At 46.3% G+C, this 22,898-nt stretch overlaps 1 long non-coding RNA gene across 1 annotated transcript; it reads left to right on the forward strand.

Moving 5' to 3' along the window:
* Positions 1-14,442: 14,442 nt before the first annotated feature.
* LOC147015656 (uncharacterized) lies at positions 14,443-22,624 on the forward strand. Its single transcript, XR_015049780.1, has 2 exons — positions 14,443-20,757; positions 20,855-22,624. It is a non-coding gene; the product is annotated as an uncharacterized LOC147015656 (long non-coding RNA).
* The last annotated feature ends 274 nt before the right edge of the window (positions 22,625-22,898 follow it).

Raw genomic sequence — 22,898 nt, forward strand, 5'->3', positions numbered from 1 at the left:
ATCTAATAACTATATCCAATCCTTTCCTTCAATCCATGACACAGATCAGGGCCGGAACCGCACTCAGGCAGCCGCCTGTGAGGATCACCACTGTGATAAATTATAATCGCATGCATGATAGCGGACCCACGTGCAGCCCTGTGATATTTACCATCGCACTGTACGGGGCACGCACAATGCACCTCTTCATTTGTGTCTGTGCACTGATTACAATGGCATATTACCATCACACTGTACGGGGCACGAATAGCGCACCTCTTTGTTCGGGTCTCCGCGGTGGTTCACAATGGAATCTTACCATCGATCTTCGCTCGCCACCGCGGCCACCAATGTCTCCCGCAGATGGCAGACATCATCAGGCTGCATGGCGTCCGGACGAAGCAAGCACATTGATCAGTGCCAACCGCAGCGCGTCGGGGGTGCCCGAGCGGGCATGCGGGGCCGACGTGGCCCTCGACCAGTCGCCGGAGCACGGCCTGGGAGATCGGTGCAAGGCGATTAATATCGCAGAGTTCAGAGCGAGAGAATTCCACAGCTTGGCGATGTCCAGCCGGATGTAAAATAAGGCCGCTTCTGGCCCTAACGGCTGGGCCGTGTGGTGGCCAGGGCCCAATGGGAGCGCCCGATTTGCATAATGATGCATCGCTTCTGGGTGGCGCCCTGCTCTGCACCGCAGGTCCGATAAAGGACGAATCGCGAAGCTGTCCGCAGTAGTTGTGGTCATCCTCATCCTCTTTGTTTGGCCTTGGACCAATCTCTGCATACATCTGCTGCTCCGCAAGTCCTGTCTGCCAATCCGCCCACTCGCTCTCGATCTCCGCCTTCTCCACATGTCTCTCGCCGCTGGCTCCACCCACCCACCTTCTCCGCCTGCCTCTCGCTGCTGGACAACCCACTCACCTGGCTCCACCTGAAGTCCCTCCCTCACACCTGATGGTCTCGCCCATTCTCTGGATCAGCGCAGATGCTGCGCCGGCACTGTAGCCAAGCAGAAGACGACGCACCAACTCTCAATGAGGGATCGTTCAGCGGAGCTTCCCCCCAAACGTACTTGGTCGTGCGGTCGGTCAACCGTGCAAGGTATTACCAGACCGTTAGCCTCATCTCCTCTCCTTTCTTCTAATTAACTCCTCTTTATCAGGTTTTGTGTGTGCGTGCATGCGTACGTGTATGTGTGTCTGTAATGTCACCAGTCCTCGCTTTAAGTTAAGATTGTAGAAGACATATTGGTATAAGTCTGCTCTGTGTCTGCTTTGTAAGTTGCTTGTTTTATTGCCGCACCACACATTTCTTTCTATCCCTGCTTTACATGCAAAAATAAACTACATTCACTGTGCCATATATTTTTCCTCGCCTGCCTGTAATAACTGCTGAAGTAGAAATGTTCTCAGCTCATTTTTGGCTTTTCCTTCATTGATCCAGCATGGTCCATATCCTCGCCTCGCCGGGACTTTATTCCCAACGATCCGTTTTTTTCGCCGGTACGTCCTTGGCAGTGTCGCTCGGCTGCATCTGATTCGGTGAGGTGACCCCGTTTGGACAAGGCGTACAGAGGGCGTATCCCCTGGTAATTAGGTCACGTGATTATTTTAGGTAACCAAATAAACCTTAGACGGAGGACCCTAAGTCACGTGGTTGAGTTATTGGCGTTCATGGTCAGTTACCGACCTGCTTCATCACAGAGTTATCCGTGTGCGATGCGATTCTGGGAAGTCTGGTGGGAACCCGAGAAAGCTTCCCCACTTAGTGTTCTTCTCACCAAAAATATACTATCAGGGCAGTCGGTGGAGTACATACCCCCGCCACATAATGTCTGATCCATGAGAACATATCGGGCCCAATACATTTTTGAAATATCATACTGCATATAGTTTTTGCCCCAATCTCTCAATTGCAAACAATTACTTTAAAAATTAAATAATTCTCGTATCCAGATCCGGAATCAGACCTTCCCCCAAATCAAAGCAATTTGTCGTGGTCATAGACCCCACCTGTCCACCAAGTTTCATACAAATCCGTCCACAACATTTTGAGATATCATACTATATATTAGTTTAGCCCTGGCACTCACTGATGAAGAATCAGTTAAAAAATTTATTGGATTCGGATCTTCACCGAAATTGAATCAATTCTTCCTTGTCACACACCCAAAATGCCCAACAAGTTTCGTCTGAATCCGTCTACAACTTTTTGAGAAATCGTACTATATATTAGTTTAGCCCTATTGCTCAATAGTGAAGAATCACCACAAAATTCTCGGATCCAGATCCGGATCTTCACCAAAATCGAATCAACTTGTCATGGTCACACACCCAACATTTCCACTAAGGTTCATCTGAATCTGCCCACAACTTTCTGAGATATCCTGCACAAAGATAGACAGACAAACAAATAAATAAACCAATGTCACCCGCAGGGTGACCCGTATCTTCCCAAAAGGTGACCACATGTGACTTCTTTAAGGTCACACTGAGGTGAACAGAGCTGCTATCCACCAGGTGCGACTCCTTGAGGAATATCTGCCTACGAGAGATTCCGATGAGAATCGTTCTACAGAGTAACCATGAAAAATATGTGTTTGCCTCATAACGTCACCAAATGACGTCATAATGTCTCAAGCTTGACATATCTAGAAAGCACTCATCGAGGTGTTCAATTTGAGGTACTACACGATATGGTTCCTAAAACTTGAAAATTTCACCTTGGGGTCAAATATGTTTGACCTCAGGCACTAACCATGAAGGTCAAGGCCAATCGCCACCAAAAACTAATCAGCTGAGGGCCAGACCATATAGTACATTCCCATAAAGTTTGGAGACGATTCGATTAAATTACTCAAAAAATAAGGGTTTCGTCGACTCCCCTGATTTGCGACAAAGTGACCTTGACCTTTGACCTTGACCCTCAAAATTTTAGGCTGGATCTGAACTAAAATCGAATCCGCTTGTTCTTTTCACCGAACCAACTCACCACCTTCCTTGTTTTGTCATAACTCGTCCACAACCTTTTGAGAGAGATATATTTATATTGTGACGTCCACGGGACTTCAACAGTCCCGCCAACGTAGAATGAGCCGAAACGATGGAGGCGGTTTATTTATTTATAACCCAAAGATGGCGGTTCTAATCGCTCTACCGCAAACGGGACGAGGAAGGTGGCACGAGTCGCTTTTCACTGAGTTGATAACGTTTATTCCTCTAACCAAAAAAACAAGACTCGGCAAGAACAGGGATCCGGGGCGATTCGACGGGATGGTGTGGGATCGGGCGTGGGGAAAACACAGACAATTCCAATGAAAAGACAAATCTCAAACCCTCTAAGGTGCCAGGTACACACACACACACACACACACACACACACACACACACACACACACACACACACACACACACACACACACACACACACACACAACTATTCCTGGTAGTCAGGCTGGACCGTGGTGTGGACGCAACAGTCCTTGGATTGGCGTTGGACGAGCTGGCCTTGATCTCGTCAGGGGGGCAGGAGAAACCGTGGTGCTGTCGACCTCCTGGTCTTGGCCCAAGTCCGCTCACAGCCGCCAGGGAACCAGCTCCGGCGCCAAACCGCGAGCAGGAGAGGGAGGCAGGTCCGCCCGCCATTCGACCCCGTACTCCGAGCCAGCAGAACCCCAGAGCCAACTAAGGTGAGGCACGAGGCTCAACAAGGCTACAAGACACGAAGAAACCAGGGCCAAATCAGCGCAACAACAAGCACGCTCCCAGCACAACAACCTCCACCCCAAAAAATGGTCTTTCTGTCCCGATCTTCTTCCTCTTCCTTTTCGACCCCGAACAGAACCTTTTTATCCTCCCGTCCTCGTCACTTCCAATCGAGCCGTTTTATTGGCCCACCGCCGTCGCCTTCCGCCAATCGTGATCACGGGGTGGAGCCATCCGCAGCACTGTCCTGTGACATCACGGCAAGCCTCCAGAGAATACTAAAAGGGGTTTACGCAGACACACTTACCCTATCCCGTGTCCCTATCTAATTACGTGACAATTATCATTTCCCCCTTGAAGAAATGGACATTTACTAGACAACTTATCACCACTGAATTGCTACTTATTACATCGAGATCCTGGTAAACTCGAACAGCATGGCATACCTAATTAAACATCCTAATTACCCTTTGAATGCATACCCCCCCCCCTCAAACGTAACACTGCCCCCTCCTCTGGTACCGCAGCTCCTGCAAGGTATATCACAGGCGCTACCGTACCAGCCTTAACACTGACTGACTCACACCTATTTAACCTAACGAAATAAAGTAGGAGGGGCAATGGGCAGCGAGTCGCAGCTAACTTACCTATCCTGCTTAATGTACTACCCCCTTATGGCCTTATCCTCGCCTAAACAATCATTCATTTTTTATTTTTTTTTATTTTTATTTTATCACATGAGAGCACTGAGCGAAGTTGCACTCCATCCTCTGGATCATCGCTCTTGCCCAACACTCTTCCAGTGATCTGGGGAGGGGAAACAAAAGGTTCCACAAAAACACAACACTTATACTTTATATTCCTACTCTAAGCCTTAACGACACTATTCACAGGATATTTACACTTGACCGCCTCCCCCAGTGGATGCTAATAGACCCAGCGTTACCTGGGGAGCCAATTTTCAAATTTGCTTGCCCCAAAATTATGCGGACATCATGCCCTTGCTGCACATGTCAAGTTGTGTGGGATCGAGTGGGACTCACACATCTTCACAACACTCACACCATGGTCATCATCACATTTCTAGGTCATGGTCCCCATTTTAATGACGCAGGCTGAATCCCGTCATGGCCGTGGGGTGGGTTACCACAAGATAATGGGGGCATCTCAGGTGCAAACATGCCCACAGGTAAGCTTTAGTCCAACCCGGACGTTTTTCCGCCCTGCTCCCTTTGATTCCCACCCACCCCCCCCCCCCCGGTAGCCATCAGCTCTCATCCCGTACAACACACTGGAAGGGGTCTCACTGGCTCCTCTGGCCTTCCTGGGTCGCCAAGGTCCTACCCGCCTTGGTCGCCCAACCAGACCCTCTCCCAGTTGCCTCCAGACACTGTCACCATTAGCCACCAGGGGTGAATCTCCTTGAAGGGGGTCGCAATTCCCGCTCACCGTGAGCTTCAGCAATCCCTGTGGACAAGCACATCATCCCCACCCACAAAACCCACATGACTCCCCCACCTCATCGGCCTTACATGTGACACCTGCATTTCTAACACTTCACCGACCATGACCTTCCCTGTTACCACACCATGTCCAATAAAAAAAAAATCAATGTGTGCACCATACATTTCACTTCTTAACTTGAAACAACTCACACAGCACTTCTCCTCACCCGATCCACGCACCAGCCATTGGACAGCCACTCGTGCCCGCTTGGTTACCAATTACCCATTGTCCCTATTGTCACTCTAAAACCCAGCAGAACTTACAAACACATGCCAATTTTCCCACAATTCACTATTTTTCACCAAAGGAGGCACTTCGCCACAATGTCAGCAGCCGAGCATGGCCCTATATGCTCAGCCCGATCTAGTCTCCCCGACCCCCGACAGTGATCTCCGGACCCGACCTATGAAAGGACATCTCGGATAGACCTGGAGGTTCAGCAGGAGGATTCACCCTCTCCGAGTCTAAAAGTCTATTGGAGGGTTCCCTCCATCGCCGGGTACCGGCAATATCGTTGCACGTGTCCTCTTCGCCCGCACCGGAAACAACTCCCCATAAAAGGCCCCCGTGAGTATCGGTGAAATGTCTCTTCCGGTTCCGGACCCCCTCGGCCATAATTGAATTGCTCTATTGGCTGGGCTGGACCCCGCCGCTTTGGCGCACTAACTACCGGATTACCCTTTATCAAACTTGACAGTTTCTGGCAAATTTCCTGAAACATTTGGGTAATGCCAATTTCTCCCAGCCCCCTCCCTGATCCTGAATCTCCGCCTGTCGGATCGTCACCGATGGCCTCTCGGGCACACGACCCGGCCGACTCCACGAGGCCAGCCTGGCCGCGCACTCGGCCGCTCGGTGCACGGTGGGTGGATCCTGTAGCTCCACTAGCGCTCGGACCTCAGGGTCAGGAAGAGCAGCTAAAAATTTCTCGAGTGCCAGTCTGTCCCACGCCTCCACTGTAAGGTCCCGATACGCGATCCTGACTGATTGGTAAATGTCCTGTGCCAGCTCCTGCACTGTCTCGCCTGGCTTTAATCTGCGGTGCTGGAGCTGGGCCCACACCAGATCACAGTTCGCTGCAAACCCAAACCGACGGCTCAACGCCTCGCAAATGTGGGAGCTGGTCAACATCCCCTCTGCGATCACGTTTAACACATCTGCGGCTGGTCCCCGCAACGTTGCCACCAAATTCCCTGTACGTTCCCGCTCATTCCACCCATTTAGTCGGGAAAAACACTCAAATTGCGTCAGAAAAGCTTCAAGGCTCCCTAAACCCGTAAACATTTACCAGGGGGATCACTTTTACGGTGGCCCGCTTCTCAGTTTCTCCCTTGTCCGAATCCAGCCCAGGGATCAAACACCCTTGTGGCTGCGTATCCAATTTCGGAGCCCACTGTGGCCAAAGATGTTTTGTGGTGAGGGTCTCTTGGGTCAATTTTGCCTCGTGTTCCAAACGTTGAATGGACCGATTCACCTCTTCCCGCAGGATCTTCTGGGCCCGCACAACCTCCTCCAAGGCTCCGTCGCGAGTTTGTAGCTGCTCCTCAACCAACCCGGACACTCTACTTACAAAAGACGGCTCTACCAGGCCTTTATCCAAGACTTCATCTTGGCTCATAATTTTATCTTGTTCGTCCAAACGAGCCTCCAATCCTTTTACCTCCTCCACCAAATTCATCCCTTGCTTCCTCAGCTCTCCCCACTCTTCTACTTGCAGCTGCATACGAGCATCCACACAGGCACGATGACGTTCCAGGCTTTCATCCACTTTATCAACCCGAATGTTCGTTGCATCAATTTTATCTACCAATTTTTTTCGTATATTTTCCCCTCCAATGTAATTTCTACCTTTGTTTCCTCCAATCTATCCTCGAATTTACTTTGTATTTCCCCCAATTGAACATCCACACACTCCTGCATCTCAGTTTTCATTTTCTCCATCTTTTCCCCCAATTCATCCCTCATTAAATCAATCCGTGCACCCAACTGTTCCCCCATTACCCCCAATTGATCTGTCATTTCTGCCCTCTGTGTCACGAATTGATTTGCTATTTGTGCCGTCATGTCTGCCCTCTGTGTCACGAATTGATTTGCTATTTGTGCCGTCATGTCTGCTATTAAACGTTCCAACATTGTCTGGATCGTCATCGCACCGGTTTCCGGCGCTGCCGGCCCCGTTACGGGCGATGAAGCACGGTCCACGCTCGGAATGGGGGAGGTTCCGATCCTACCCCCATCTCTCCCTTCTTCCCCTGACTCGCTGCCAGACACGTGGCCTTCCTCCTCAAACATCTGCACATCCGCCATGGTGCAGAAGTCCCGTTTGCCGCCAATTAAATTTAATTTGAAAAATCCCGCCAAAATTTTCCCGCGCTTTTCTGTAGTAATTTCATATTCCAATTCGTGGCGAGATTTTATTCCTGGTATATAATTTAGAGGGGTTCGAACATCCAACACCCTGACACCAATGTGACGTCCACGGGACTTCAACAGTCCCGCCAACGTAGAATGAGCCGAAACGATGGAGGCGGTTTATTTATTTATAACCCAAAGATGGCGGTTCTAATCACTCTACCGCAAACGGGACGAGGAAGGTGGCACGAGTCGCTTTTCAATGAGTTGATGATGTTTATTCCTCTAACCAAAAATAACAAGACTCGGCAAGAACAGGGATCCGGGGCGATTCGACGGGATGGTGTTGGATCGGGCGTGGGGAAAACACAGACAATTCCAATGAAAAGACAAATCTCAACCCTCTAAGGCGCCAGGTACACACACACACACACACACACACACACACACACACACACACACACACACACACACACACACACACACACACACACACACACACACACACACACACACAACGCTGCTATTCCTGGTAGTCAGGCTGGACCGTGGTGTGGACGCAACAGTCCTTGGATTGGCGTTGGACGAGCTGGCCTTGCTCTCGTCAGGGGGGCAGGACAAACCGTGATGCTGTCGACCTCCTGGTCTTGGCCCAAGTCCGCTCACAGCCGCCAGGGAACCAGCTCCGGCGCCAAACCGTGAGCAGGAGAGGGAGGCAGGTCCGCCCGCTGTTCGACCCCGTACTCCGAGCCAGCAGAACCCCAGAGCCAACCAAGGTGAGGCACGAGGCTCAGCAAGGCTACAAGACACGAAGAAACCAGGGCCGAATCAGCGCAACAACAAGCATGCTCCCAGCACAACAACCTCCACCCCAAAAAAACGGTCTTTCTGTCCCGATCTTCTTCCTCTTCCTTTTCGACCCGGAACAGAACTTTTTTATCCTCCCGTCCTCGTCACTTCCAATCGAGCCGTTTTATTGGCCCACCGCCGTTGCCTTCCGCCAATCGTGATCACGGGGCGGAGCCAACCGCAGCACTGTCCTGTGATGTCACGGCAAGCCTCCAGAGAATACTAAAATAGGTTTACGCAGACACACTTACCCTATCCCGTGTCCCTATCTAATTACGTGACAATTATCATTTCCCCCTTGAAGAAATGGACATTTACTAGACAACTTATCACCACTGAATTGCTACTTATTACATCGAGATCGTGGTACACTCGAACAGCATGGCATACCTAATTAAACATCCTAATTACCCTTTGAATGCATACCCCCCCCCCCTCAAACGTAACAATATATATATATATATATATATATATATATATATATATATATATATATATATATATATATATATATATATATATATATATATATATATATATATATATATAGTTTTTGGCCCTATCTATCAATTTTTAAACTTCGGCCTGTGTTGCTTCTCATGCTTCTACCTTTTGACTTTAAAATTAATTGGTGGTTGAATTAATTGACCTCATATGCAGATCCTGTTCATATTTCAAGTTGATCGTATGCAAATTGAGAATTTTATAAAGTGATTCTAAGTTGTTGACCTTTTGGCCTGTGCAGACCTCAAAAATAATTGTTGGTTGATTTCAGTGAGCTGATATGAAAATCCTGTTCAAATTTCAAGTCAATCGGATGCAAATTGAGGATTTTAAAAAAGTTTTTTGAAAAAAAAAATGTATGTATATATGTATATGTATAACATATACTTTTGGAAAAAGTATTTTTTGGAAAAAATGATGTCATCGGTGAAGTGGTATTCCGGTCAAAATTTGACACGTAGAATACTGCATTCGATCAGTATGAAAATTTGTAAGGTTCATCTCGGGATGGATTGGTTGATAGAATTTTTTTATGACGTCATCAGTTTCGTGATTTGGCAGCCATATTATTTTTTCGTGTTTTTTTAAGGAAAATTTTTTCTCCAAAACAGCTTTAAATGTTGAAGTGAAACTGCACATAAATGATCAATGAGCCATGTTGATGAAAGTTTGATAACTGTGATATCATAGGTCACATGGTCTGGCAGCCATCTTCAATTTACCCAAAAACCTTTAAAACTCTTATGCGGAACGGCTGAACAGATTGAGGGGGAAATGTCACACACCTATTCACCATGCCTTGGTGATGCTGGGGTGATAAAGAATGACTGATAATTCACATGGTTCAGTGGCCATATTGGATTGAAGAAAAATATAAAATAACGTTTTCTCTGAAACTACTTTTCTGATTGAAGCAAAATTTACAAAATATAATTTAACACTATAGCTGCATACAGTGTGTAAATAATGATGTCATTGGTCACGTGGTGTGGCACACATATTGGATAGAAAAACTAACCTTATCTGATCAAAACGAAACTTCACACACCTAATCCTCTACAAAATCATGGACAGAATCTAAATTTTCAATGCCATAGCTCATGTGTTTGGCAGCCATGTTAGTTTGAAAACTGAAAACTTAAAAACCTTTTTTCTCTAAAACTGCTTAATGGATCAATGTGAAATGTGTTGCTTTACATTGAGCAAGGGGAGTGGATCACAACTGCAAAGTTTCACATCGATGACCACAGCGGTTTCTGAAATATAATTTTAAAACATTTTCCTCGAAACCATTGCGGCTGCCACATCATGTGACTGATGAGGTCATTGTTAAATAAAATATTTGCAGCAACGGGAGTAGATCATCACTGCAAAGTCTTGCATCGAAAAGTAAAGCGGTTTCAGAGAAATCATAATAAAAAATTTTTTATATGATCGACTTGGCATGGGGAATATTGGTTAAAAATTTCAACATCATCGGTCACATGGTCTCGCAGACATGTTGGACAAAAATCCCTTGACCAATCAACGTGAAACTCCAAAGATGTGATCAGCCACCCATTCTGAATTTGATTTGATAAAGAGGCCGTTGTGGGTCAGGTGTCCGATCAAAGCAGGGTTGCATTGAAGCGGGATCGAAGCAGGGTTTCATTGAAGCGGGATCGAAGCAGGGTTGCATTGAAGTGGGATCAAAGCAGGGTTGCATTGAAGTGGGATCAAAGCAGGGTTGCATTGAAGTGGGATCAAAGCAGGGTTGCATTGAAGCGGGATCAAAGCAGGGTTGCATTGAGGCGGGATCAAAGCAGGGTTGCATTGAAGCGGGATCAAAGCAGGGTTGCATTGAAGCGGGATCAAAGCAGGGTTGCATTGAAGCGGGATCAAAGCAGGGTTGTATTGAAGCGGGATCAAAGCAGGGTTGCATTGAAGCGGGATCAAAGCAGGGTTGCATTGAAGCGGGATCAAAGGAGGGTTGCATTGAAGCGGGATCAAAGCAGAGTTGCATTGAAGCGGGATCAAAGCAGGGTTGCATGGTATTTTTTTTCACCATAGAAATTTCATGAAATTTTCACCATCGATACGACTACTCATGTGGAATGTTTCTGCAGGAACTATGATGTCATGGGTCACGTGGTGTGGCAGCCATGTTGGAAAAAAGGAAAAACTGGACCTCTGTATCTCTGAAACCACTCCATGGAAAAAAATTGAAACTTGGCACATGTGAAGTACTCCCCATGGGAAACAAGTTTGATATATTTTTTTAATGATGTCATGCGTGGCTTCGTTATGACGTCATAATTGTATATGTCAAACGCTTTATCTGATCAGTATGAAAAATGTTGAGGGTTATTTAGGGCTAAATTGTAATTGGCAAAAAAAATGATGACATCAGTCACATTGTTCGGCTTCTTGTCTTCTTTGTAACGGTCACAAATCGCCTTCTTTGTAATGGCTGAACAGATCGAGGCAAAATTTTACAGGTATAATCACCTATGCATGAGGAACAAAAAGTTATCCATCTATGACATCATCGGTCACAAAGTTTGGCAGCTATGATTTTTTGAAGAATAAATATTTTAATATCTTCTTCTCCAGAATCAGGTCAGGTCAGGTATGGGAGCATGTGCCAGAACAGCGCGTCGCTGCGTCCACTTTCTGCCGGTACTCCAGGGGCCTCCGTCTGGCCATCCCCCAGGCAGATACCAGGCCTATCCCCATCTCCTTGAGATGATCGTCAACCTGCTGCAACCATGAGGCATGTGTTCGGCCCACTGGCCTCCTCCACTCATGAGCTCCCTCGCTGAGAGAATCTGGTGAGCAGGATCAGCATCAGGAAAACGAGCCACATGTCCATACAGCCGCAACTGATGCTCATGGACTATGCAGGTAACAAATCTCATCCGAGTCTCTCTCAGCAACCGCTTGTTGGACACAAAACCCGACCAGCGATAGCCAAGGATTCTCCGAAGAGACCTGGTACCAAAAGAATTAAGTCTCTGTCTCAGATCCTTGGTCAGAGTCCAAGTCTCGCATCCATAGAGCAAGACTGGAAGTACCAAGGACCTGAAGACTCGGACTTTCATCCTCCCGCACAGGTACCGACAGCGCCACACCCCATGATCCAGTGAATCCATGACTCCCCAGGCCCGTCCCAGACGTCTATTGACCTCTGACTCGCAGCCAGCAGAGACATGAATATCACTGCCAAGGTAAGTGAATCTCTCCATGACCTCAACATCCTCACCACAAACAGACACAGACAGGACAGCAGCATCCAAGATGTCACCGAAAGCCTGGATCTTAGTTTTGACCCAAGAAACCCGTAATCCCAGTGGCTCCGACTCCTCATTCAGCACCTCGAGGGCCCCCAAAAGGATGTCTAAAGTGTCCGCAAAGATGACTGCATCATCTGCAAAATCAAGGTCCGAGATCTTGACATTCCCAAACGATGCACCGCAGCTTGATCTCTCCGACATCCTCCCTAAAATCCAGTCCATACAAGTGCTGAAAAGTGTGGGGGCCAGTACACACCCCTGACGAACTCCAGTAACAACTGGAAATAAGTCAGAGATGGTACCACCACACTTCACAGCACTCTCAGTACCAGAGTGGAGTTCAGACATCAGATCGATCAGTTTTTGTGGCACCACACGAAGACCAAGAATCCTCCAGAGGACATCCCGATTCACTGAATCGAACGCTTTACAGAGATCAACATAGGCTGCAAGCAGCCCCTGCCGAAACTCTCATCTGCGTTCGGTGAGGACACGAAGGGCAAGGATACGGTCAATCGTTGACCTCTTTGGTGTAAAGCCTGACTGCTCCGGACGCTGGTGCTCAAGCAGATGGTGGCGAACCCTATCAAGAATTATCCGAGCAAAGACTTTGCCCGGCACTGAGAGCAGCGTCACCCCTTGGTAGTTGTTGCAGTCTTGGGGATCACCCTTCCCTTTCCAGAGAGGTACAACAAGGCCCCTCTTCCAGTCAGTTGAGATGATGCCTGTGTTCCAGGCAGAGCACAAAACTGCATGCAACGACATGAGTGCAGCATTTCCACCAGACTTGAGAAGTTCAGCATGGATGCCACAGATCCCTGGAGCTTTGCCCTGTTTCAACTGGTTCACCGCAGCCCGTGTTTCCACAAGCGAAGGTGGACCACGGTTGATTTGAGGGTCAGCAACAGGGATTGTAACACCCTTGACGTCCAACTCGACAGCTGGGGGATCAGCCTGGTACAACCGCTCAAAGTAACCGGCCCAGCGGGCCTTCACTTCAGACTCCTCTGTCAAGAGCCGACCACTCTCTGCTCGAACTGCAGTGCTCCGAGGGATGGGCTTGGAGGAACGCAATGCGCGAATTCCCCTGTAAGCGGGACGAGAATCACCTGTCCACAGGTGATGCTCTAGCCCCTCACAGATTCCTCGCACATAGGCCTCTTTGTCCACCCTAAGTGCACGTGCAGTTTTTCGCCTCAGCTCCCTGAACAGCTCAGCTCTGCCATTCAGCCTGGCCCTGCGACTCTGGTCAATGGTATCCAGTGTCCCTTGAGAGAAAAAATTCTTCTTTGCCCTGCGGTGAGCTCCAAGACATCCACCGGCAACATCAAGGACGGTGGTCTTGAAGGCACTCCACAACTCTTCAGGACCCCCCAAAGCACCCAGACCCCCCAAGTGTCCACTCAGCCTGTTCGCAAACTCCTCAGCTACTCTCTCATCCCTGAGCTTGCCAACATCCAGCCTAGGCTGGGATGGTACCATTCTCCAGGATTTAAGGTGCAGCTTTAGAGTTGCTACAACAAGCCTGTGGTCAGTATTGAGGAACTGAGCACTCCGGTAGACCCTGCAGTTCTGGATCATCCTCCAACGACCGTCAATGAGGACATGGTCAATCTCCTTTGCCACACCGCCAGCTTTGGAATACCAAGTCCAGCGATGAGCTTGTGGGCGCTGAAACCATGAACCAGCCACCCTAAGTCCATGACTTCTTGCAAAGTCAAGGAACTTAGTGCTATTCTGGTTCATAGTTCCTGACCCATGGGGACCAACACACACCTCATAACCATCCCTATCAGTTCCTGTCGATGCATTGAAATCTCCCAAGAGTAGAAGTGCACCTCGTCTGGGGCACTGATCAACCACAGACTCGAGCGTGGCGTAGAATGCATCCTTCACGGTGAGATCACTCGCCTCAGTCGGAGCATAAACATAGACCAGGGAAATGACCCCAAAGGAGTGACGAATCCTTAATCTCATAATACGCTCGTTGACCGGTGTTACCTCAATTATCATTGGGGTCAGCTTATTGGACACAGCTACAGCAACTCCTTGGGTATGGTAACCATCAGAGCGACCAGACCAATAGTAGGTGTAACCACCCACCATTATCTTGCCGCAATCCGGTCTCCGAACCTCAGAGAGAGCTGCAATCCCGATGTTCAAACGCTTGAGCTCAGATGATAACAGAGACAGGTGATCATCCTCTCTTAGGGATAGGACATTCCAGGCACCCACCCGAAGGGACCGCCTCAGGTTAACCCAAGGAGACCGCCGTCTGGTGGACGACACCTCAGCACCACTCCGACACACTCTCCCGCAATCTGACCCAGGGATGTTACCCCGTGGTTTCCCTCCTATCATCAAAGATTGGGGGTCCCGAAGGCTTTGCCCCAATCCCATCATCCAGTGAGCTGCCCTGCGAAGGGAAGCTGCACAGGAGGTACTCCCATGGAGTGGGTTTTCAGATTTTTTTGCGGAATGAAGGGTTTTACGGTGGCCGGAGTGCAAATCCTGCCACCAACCTCCTCATAAAAAGTAACCCAACTGCAGGAGGACGTCCGCAGACACAGTTGGGCACTAGATATGGATGGCCGTTGGCTCACAAGGAGCTCCTCCGCCCTTTGACAGGTTTTGTTTTTAATCCTGCTGGGTTTCCATATCCAAACACCCTCCTCACCAGAAAACCTGGTGGGGGAGACGGTTTAGTCGCCGACAACCCGACCATGGAACAGGTTAGTACAGGTTTACATGGTACCTGGAGCAGGTCACAGATCGAACCTGACCTGACAAAAGCCATTCTCCAGAATTGCTTGACAGATCGAAGGGAAACTTCACTTATATGTTCCCTGAGCCTTTGGGACTCCAGAGTTTTCACGAATAATTAATAGTTGACATAGTCTGGCAACGATATTTTGTTTGAACAAAATTCTTTAAAATAAAATCTTTCTTTAACCGCTTCATCAATCAATGTGAAACATCACAGTTATGATCTAGTAGACATGTGGAATATATGTTCTAAATTTCAACCTGATCGGATGCATGGACTGACAGCCATAATTATTTAATATTTTTAATCTCGGTTCAGGAATTTAAATCAAACTTGGTACAAGTATGTATAATGATGTGATCATGTGGGAAGAGGCATATCTGGCAATGTTGCGATGTTGAAGATTGTCATTGTAGTGTTTTTTAAATAAACAAAGGATGAGGGTGCTGTCGTTAAACCCTGTTGGACAGGTCGCCAACAAAACAAGCGGGGAAGATCTCTGAAAGTGAAATTTAGTGTGTGTTCCCTTCTACTCTTTCAGTTCAATAGAGAGTGGTAGTTCGTATTAGAACGTTAACAAGGCTATTTGTTTAAGCGATGTGAAATTAAATAAAACATGATGCTATCACAATGGCTTTGGATGTGAGAAGACTAAAATAGGAAACGTTTGCCGAGAGATCTGGTTGTCAGCTTGTGGAGAGAGGGGGGAGGTGAAAGTCACTGCCTGGAGGAAAGTTGAAGAAGAGGATGGGGAGCGTGAAAGAGAGGGGGTTAGTTGATGAGAGGCCGGACGAGGTCTTCCTGGTAAAGTGTGCGAAGGGCCCTCTGGTGGATCAACCAGCTACTCTCGAGAGTTATCCTTGGAGGACTGGACCACTTGGGCATGGGAAGAAGCCCGGTGGGCGGTAACTGCAAAGAGTAAGCAACAAATGCCAGTTGCCAGAACGGGCCTGCTCTGGGCCTAACAAGGACGGTGCTTCCCGCGCTTACTAAGACATGGTCGATGGGTAGATTGTGCACTTGTAGTGATTATTTGCCAGCAGCTGAGACAGTGGTTGGTCATAACCATCCCTGCTTGACAATGCAATAACTTTTTGGAGGTTGACTTTAGGGTTCTTTTTCCATTCACTTGTTTGGTCTAAAATTGCTGAATAAAATCCCTTCAGCTAATACCTGGCACCAGGACTGCTTAATTGTTGCACCCCATCACATACAAAAAAGACATTCTCATCAACCTTTAACACCCCTCTACAGTGGTTCTACGAAACCAATTTATTTGCCGTCCCACAATGGTGATGCTCTAACAGTTTCGGCCTGGCCCTCAAATTTTCTATCCATGCTTCTGCAGAATATCCTGGTTGGGCAGTGTGGCTCCATCTGCAGGCACGACACCCCCCCGAGCCGCTAGGGCCGCCACAGAGAGTACATGCTCCCGTCCGAGTTATAGGGACGGTCTTACTGGCTTTCCCTTTGTGCACTCCCTGGCAAAGTCTGGTGTTGGATTTATGGTTAAGGTGGCTTGCTTAAGATCTTAGGGTCTTCAGTTCGATACCCTGTCATGCCGTTGAAATAACACCAGATGGGTTGACTCAGCCTGTCATCCTTCCGAGGTCGGCAAAATGAGTACCAGCTTACTGGTATCAGGAGTTCTGCATCAGCGGCATAGCCACACTTACAGAAAATGATGCAACCAACAGTCACAGGCTGCATATGACATACCTGCATACGTGGTACCCGGGCCCACAAATCCGGCTCGCTCCTGAAGGACCCTATGGCCTACTCCGGGCCAGCGCGCACCCATCACTCAGGGTGCCCTTCCTCAAAAAAAGACCGACTCACTGAGCCACAATGCCAGCCCGCCGTTGTCGTGGCAACACTGGCCTGCTGCTTTCTCGTGCTCGTTCATTTGGGGGCACCGGGAGCTAGCTCAGGAAGAATAATAGTAGCTACGAGGCATGAAGGATAACTCCACTGCACCCTCTAGAAGTCCCTCTTCAACAATCTCAAACTGGGTCGTGGCATTGTCAAGCAAGTTCACCTCCCCCTCCCCCCACTGGTTCTGTTCACCCTGTCCTGACATCGTTACGGCTGAAAAATTTCGCTCAATGCATGCTCCGTAATTTGGCCTTGAGGCATGATCACTCGCACCTCGGGTCCAATCCCAAACTCCGGCCATCGATGTTAGTTTCCTGCGAGTGGGGGTTCGAATCCCACACTCCTGATCACCGATGTTTGTCACCATACCATCCCAGTTGCAATACGACGAATAGTGTCAAAATGATCATAACAGTCCCTCGTCCCAGAGACAGTGACCTCCTGTCAGATACCGTATCCAGTGCCACGTTATGCGTTACCGTGCAAATACAGGTCTTCGGTACGAGCGAGTGCCTTGCCGATAGGCAGCCACGTGACAGATCTTAATATCCATCCGGCCGAGGATCCGAGTCATGTGATGCGACATTATCGAATCAATCTGCCTTTAACAGGATATACCCATGAGGTGAAACCATCATAACAAACAGAATCAACCAGAGACCACGTCAGGTTTGCAAATTTCCTAAAGAAACAAGCACAGGATCAGGAATATACAAGAAGTAAACAATAATCAAATACAGTGGATCCAATTCCTAAAACTATTCCCCAATTGAACCCTTACTGGTGCAGGTGCCCACGGAACAAACGAAGCAACGGATGGCAGATCCTTAATTACCTAAGTCCTTTAGGTCTCAGACACACGAGAGAAGACGAGGGGAATTCACAAGACAGCAGAGTTCCCTGGCCAAACCCAGTAGATTGCTTGGTGTGGAGAACGTTCGGTGCAGGTTAGAGTGTCCCATGCCGGTGAACCTGGAGGTTGGGGTGGGTGCTGGTGAATGAGCGAAATGGGCGTGACGTCTGCTGACTGACTCTGAGTCTGAGTCTGAGTCTGACTCCAGATTGACTGCTGGCTGACTCTGAGTCTGACTCCAGATTGACTGCTGGCTGACTGAGTCTGACTCCAGATTCCTTTTATAATGTCGCCCAGCGATGACGATTCACACCTCTTCCCTAAATCCTCCACCGTTCGACGGGACTTACAGCTTTCCCGCATTGAGTCAAGATTTCTTGCATCTGGACCTTTCGAGGCAACGGCAATGTCAGTTTTGCTGCCTAAACTTGTGGAAATGGCCTCGTGTAGCACGAAAAGGGAACCTCCTGCACCATTAATATATTGACCATGTGGTTCGCATGTTGCATGTGAAACACCAGAATGCTTTTATTCAAAAAGATGAAATCATTATTAAAGATATTGACTTCATTGAATGTGTACAGGCTGACACACACAATTTGGACAATTGTGGCCAAAAGTGAGTGCTCAAATTTGGCCCAAAAAAACCTTTGGGATTTGCATAACCCTGGTGTTTGTTCCACTCTTCCAGTCGTGTTCTCTTCTGGATATTGATGCACATGTTCATGGTCTCCAAGCATAAATGTGGACAGTCACATAATTGATACGTTCATTCGATGTGACTGTTGTTTCACCGCTTCAAGCTGCACACTCTTTTATTGGTGCATTCTTCTTCTTTGGTATGTAGCCACTGATGCAACCAACACTTTCCAGAGGCTAGAACAGGAATTAATTTGTTCAGGGTGCCGGCAATAACTCACAAAGGACACTGTGGGATCTTTAATGTCCACAAACTAATGCCGGCAGACGGGACACCTGGCTTAACGTCAACCCGAGTGCTGAGATTCACACCGAGATGAGACTACTCAGAGCAGAGTCTATGTAGGGCTCCAGGCCAACCTGCCGTTGCACAATAAATTTCTCTGAAATCCATGGATAAGTAGAACAAGGTTGTAGTTTTTATGCCTCCACCGACGAAGTCGCTGGAGGCATTTTGTTGTCCGTACATATGTACGTTTGTCCATCTGTCCATGCCAATTTTGTCTTCTATCTGCAACTGCTTATTTGATTGACACGAAATTTTCACCATAGGTGCGACTACTCATGCAGGACGTTTTAATGATAATTATGACATCATAGGTTATGTGGTGCGGCAGCCATGGTGGAAAAATGGAAAAACTTTGGACCTCTGTTTCTCCGAAACAGCACCAAGGGAAAAAATTTAAACTTGGTACTTGGCAAGTACTCCCCATGGGAAACATGTATGAATTTTTTTTGATGATGTCATACGTGGCTTCGTTATGACGTCATAATTGCATACACGGAACGCCACATCTGATCAGTTGGAAAATTTTTGATGGCCAGATTGGGCTAAATTGTACGAGGGTTGATGACGTCATCGTTCACGTGGTTCAGCAGCCATTAAAAAAAACCCATAAAAGTGTTCAATCATGGGTGTGGAGGCATATCTGTCGACCATGCGAGGTCGAAGAGTGCTGTTCCAGTTAATGTTGTTTTCCCAGAAAATTTGTCCACATCAATATGGTGCACTTTGTAAAACCCTAGTAGGGTAAGAATACTGATTCTGGCTCACTTTGCCCCATGTAAATGAATGGGGGATTTTCAGCGATTTATATTTTTTTTCCCTAAAAATAAATCCCCTTTTTATCCCAAGGTATATTTATTTGTCTCCCCTTTTAACCTGGAGGTTGAACCTCATTGAATTGAACACCTGGGGGTTGAACAGCTCACTCATTGAACCTATAAAGATTTGTTCATTCTCAAATTCCTTCAATAGTTTAATTTTCTTTGCACAATAATCCCCATCTAAAATATTGACAAACAAAACATTTGAATCTTTATATTTTTTAAGATACCCCATTTGTGCCATTACGAAATGATAAACTTCTCTTAATGCTCTTGTTTGACCACCTCCTGAGCCACAGGTTATTTTTTGTTAAGCCCCGCCCACTTTTCTTTAAGCCCCGCCCACTTTTGCTAAGCTCCGCCCACTTTTCATAAGGTATTTTTTCTAAGCCACGCCCACTTTTCCTAAGCCCCGCCCACTTTTGCTAAGCTCCGCCCACTTTTCATAAGGTATTTTTTCTAAGCCACGCCCACTTTTCCTAAGCCCCGCCCACTTTTGCTAAGCTCCGCCCACTTTTCATGAGGTATTTTTTCTAAGCCACGCCCACTTTTCCTAAGCCCCGCCCACTTTTGCTAAGCTCCGCCCACTTTTCATAAGGTATTTTTTCTAAGCCACGCCCACTTTTCCTAAGCCCCGCCCACTTTTGCTAAGCTCCGCCCACTTTTCATAAGGTATTTTTTCTAAGCCACGCCCACTTTTCGTAAGCTCCGCCTACTTTTGCTAAGCCCCGCCCACTCTTACATCATTTCCAGTTCATCTCTGACTCACAAAGAAATCACTAGAAAATTACAGGATGTTATGGTTTTGAAAAATTTCCCAATGAAGGCTTGCCTAGGCTTGCCCAGGGAATTTCCAAAGGAAACCACACCCACCAGTCTTTCTCTATAAAAGCTTCAAACCCAGGCTCCATTTTAAACATTTGTTCTTGCTGGCAATGGTGTTCTGTGTGCTTGTCTCAAACTCTCTGTCTTCTATGGAACTAAACCTTCAAGTTGATGAACTGGATTCAAACCTCTTATCTATTGAGGTAAGATTTTTTATTTTCCTATTTTCAAACTTTGATTGAAGCATACTCATTTAATAATTAAATAACTTAATTAATACATTATTATTTTCTCTCACAGTAAATTGTATCTGAAAATACTGCTTTTGCTACAACTTGGGAGGAAATTGTTGGCTTGGTTGAAGACCTTGAGTGGGATGACTTTGGTGTTCCTTGGAACTCTCTGTCTTCTATGGAACTAAACCTTCAAGTTGATGAACTGGATTCAAACCTCTTATCTATTGAGGTAAGATTTTTTATTTTCCTATTTTCAAACTTTGATTGAAGCATACTCATTTAATAATTAAATAACTTAATTAATACATTATTATTTTCTCTCACAGGAAATTGTGTCTGAAATACGAAATGAAAATACTGCTTTTGCTACAACTTGGGGCGAAATTGTTGGCTTGGTTGAAGACCTTATGAGCGACCAAGACCCACAGAACGAGTTCGTCCTTGATGACCCAACCAAAGAGTTATACCTTGGAGACCAGCAAAATCCTGAAAAAGAGTTTTACAGCAATAGTACTCATTGTGAGTTATCAAGACAATACCCACTGAACAAGTTATACCTTGATGAGCCAGAATACAAGTTTTACCTTGGAGACTCACAAATTTTGAAAAAATCAGTAAATGAGTTCTGCCTTGATGGTTTAAATAACTACCTTGGAGACTCAGGAAAAGGGTTTTGCCAAGATGGTTCTAAATATGGGGCCTACCTTGGAGACTCACAAATTTTGAAAAAATCAGTAAATGAGTTCTGCCTTGATGGTTTAAATAACTACCTTGGAGACTCAGGAAAAGGGTTCTGCCAAGATGGTTCTAAATATGGGGCCTACCTTGGAGACTCACAAATTTTGAAAAAATCAGTAAATGAGTTATCCTTAAGAGACTTTGTAAGTTGGTTTTACTTTGAATACTTGAAATGTGGGTTCTGGATTGATAACTCACAATGTGATACATATCTTGGAAACTCAACGGGAATGTGGTTATACCTTGAAGACTTGGAAAGTTGGGTTTATGTTGGACACTTGAAACTTTTTTGGGGGCTTTTATTTATTTATTTATTTATTTATTATTATTATTATTTTATATTTATATTTTGGAGACTTTTGGAGTTGCTATCACTCTTTGGGATCTAAACCTATCGATGTAGTTCTTTGTCGGATGGTGCTTGATGGGAGCAAGATCAAGAAAGTTCTGGGAAGAAAGTGCAGGCTTACTCCCCCTTTCTACGTCATCAAACCTGAAAGCCTTAAAAGACAGAATTGGAAGAAGAAAAAAAAACGTAAAAATATATATATATATAGGTGGAAATCTCATTTTGAAAAAGACATTGTGTTGGGCGAGGATTGAGTTGGGGTTGAGATTTTGAATGTGAGGGTTGGGGTTGAGATTTTGAATGTGAGGGTTGGGACACACACACACATACACATCAACAAACAAAAGTTAAGCCTTGACTATTCAGTTGAGGATTCTGTGTTTGGGGTTCACAGATCTAAGAACGTCCCCCTTGACACACATTATATACTGTTATACACCTCGGACTTGGCCCTCGAGTGTCCACAACGGTGTATAGTAGGAGGGAGTGAAGCGCCAACCTATTGCTCCCATTACACACACACACACAAACAAAAGTTAAACCTTGACTATTCAGTTGAGGATTCTGTGTTTGGGGTTCACAGATCTAAGAACGTCCCCCTTGACACACATTATATACTGTTATACACCTCGGACTTGGCCCTCGAGTGTCCACAAAGGTGTATTATCTGCTTAGTTTTGTCTTTTGTAATTCCTGTGAATAAAATGAACCTAAAATCTCTTCCCCTTCCAAATCATATATTTTATAAGTCCAAGGAACTGTATCTATTACATCAACAATTTTAAAAAGTTCTTTCGTCCATCGTTCAGTAAAACCCTTTTCAAAATGAGATTTCCACCTATATATTCTTATGATATCACCAACTTTGAACTTAGGTTTTCTGACATTAATCTCTTTTTCATATTTTAATTTTGTAAATGTTTCTGATGGCTTCATATTCGTTGACGTGTGAATCGTGTCATTATACTTATCCACAATATCCTGAATAAAAGATGACCATTGTTGTGAACCGAGTTGTGTGAATTTTTTATATAGTCTCTCTTTTAAGGTACGATTAAAACGTTCAACAACAACTGCCTTCCCTTCATTAAAGGTACTGTATAATGTAATACTGTTATTTTTTAGAAAATTCATAAATGTCTTGTTATAAAACTCTCTACCCTCATCAGTCCACAATTTCTTAGGTTTTCTCTTACTTTTATTAAATATCTGTTGAAAAGCTAACATAAGAGTATTACCTGTTTTGTTTTTAAAGGGACAACCCACGCATATCTACTCCTCAA

The sequence above is a fragment of the Eptatretus burgeri genome, chromosome 12, assembly GCF_056783735.1.
Source record: "Eptatretus burgeri isolate ZD-2024b chromosome 12, Ebu_testis_v1, whole genome shotgun sequence".
In the NCBI taxonomy this organism is placed as follows: domain Eukaryota; kingdom Metazoa; phylum Chordata; class Myxini; order Myxiniformes; family Myxinidae; genus Eptatretus; species Eptatretus burgeri.